Source organism: Gavialis gangeticus, unplaced genomic scaffold (assembly GCF_001723915.1).
Source record: "Gavialis gangeticus isolate Ggan-Ray unplaced genomic scaffold, GavGan_comp1, whole genome shotgun sequence".
NCBI lineage: Eukaryota > Metazoa > Chordata > Crocodylia > Gavialidae > Gavialis > Gavialis gangeticus.
Genome location: NW_017729001.1, coordinates 25251887 through 25253536, shown reverse-complemented (window position 1 = coordinate 25253536; position 1650 = coordinate 25251887).

Genomic DNA, 1650 nt, shown 5'->3' with positions numbered 1-1650 from the left:
TGGGGGGGGGGGGGGGGGGGGGGAGCAAGGGGTGAGGGACGTGCAAGATTAAAGGAGCTGCTGCACACTCTACTTCCACCATGAATTCGGTAGGTCCAGTACCCTTAATAAAGAGCAAGCCTCAAAGGTTTTGGATGGAAACTGGGATTTCTGTGTGCCAGATCCATTGGCACACTATCCCAGGTCTCTTCTGTCTGTACAACTGTATTAGAGGTTTTCCACGAATTGGCTCTGCCTCAGTTTCTGTGTCTCCTGCCGCCAGTCGGTCCGCCATTGTTGTATTGCCAAAAGAGGTTTTTTTTGTGGTTGGTTTTGTACCTCTGATCCATATCAGAGGCAAGAAATGCAAAAAGATGTTTGCAACTGCTTAAAACTTTAGAACTAGATTTAAAGTTAGGCTTGCAGTTAGGGGCAATGGATTTTAAATTCTTGAGGGTTAGTTTTACCTAGATCGTACTGCACAATTGAGGTGGAGAGAAACACAGGGTAACAAATATCCTCTTTATACTTGTTGCTGATCTTTTTTTTTTCATATTGATCATCTCTTATCCATATTGCTCATTCTGATTGCATGCCAGTTGCTTGTTCAACATACAGAAAACTTGTTGCCATCAGTTAGCCTTTCTTTCTGTAAAGGACAGTAAAAGTACAAGGGACTAGAAAAGCTCAGCTTGCTTTTATAGGCATGGAAATAAATTATCTGATTTTTGGAACTGAGCATGTTGGACCTCACAATAGGAGCTTCTAGGTGCTGAGTCTGGCTGAAAATCTGCCCCTAGTTCTGCATGCTGAGTGCCTGAAAAATTGCGCCACAGATATTGTGTTTTCCTCCCCTTAGTCCTTGTGATGGAGAAATGGCTCAGCTACACCTTAATTGCCCACGGATGTGATTGCATTTAATAGAACAAACATATTAAAATTCCATTCATAATTTTCTACACTAGAATGCTGTTTCAAAGGCAGCCTCATCCAAGAATGAACTGGTGCTATTAGGTTTCATAAGCAGTCATTACAGGGAAATACTTGTCAGGGTAATAGGCTTAAGCAGCATTTTAATTCAATATCCAGGGCACTGTTGCATGCTGGCCAAAGGCTTTCAGAGCTCTTCTACCAATAGAAGAAGAAGAGGGTAGTCAGGTCTGCTGGAAGCTAACCTGGTGTTCTGAGCCAGGTTAGATATTATCTTTTCTGGACTTACCCTGGGAAGAGAAAAGTAGATCCCTGCTTTTAGGTGCCCTGAAACATGTGTACAAGATAACCTGTATCAGGTGATATGAGTTATGCACGTGAGGGTGAAGTTACATGTAGACCATGCTAAATCTGTGGTATGTTAAGTGGTGTTGAAGTTAGAATGTATTATGAACAGTCATGTGTAAGGGTTAATGCTGTTTCTTAACTGCACAGACTTGCCACTAAAAAGCTGGCAAGTTGGGCTTGGCCAAGAGCCAGGACAACTGGCCTCTATCCCTGCTCAGGGGGATGGAGAAGGAGGTGGGGGGAGTGGGGGGCTGGAAGCAGTGCATGGAGGACTGCAAATTGCTCCCTTTATCTCTGTGGAGCAGACTGAAGTTACATGAGCCAGGTAACACAACCCAGAGTTAACCCTCGCCTGAAATGGTATAACTTTGAGACCCTCAGAGGACACTTATC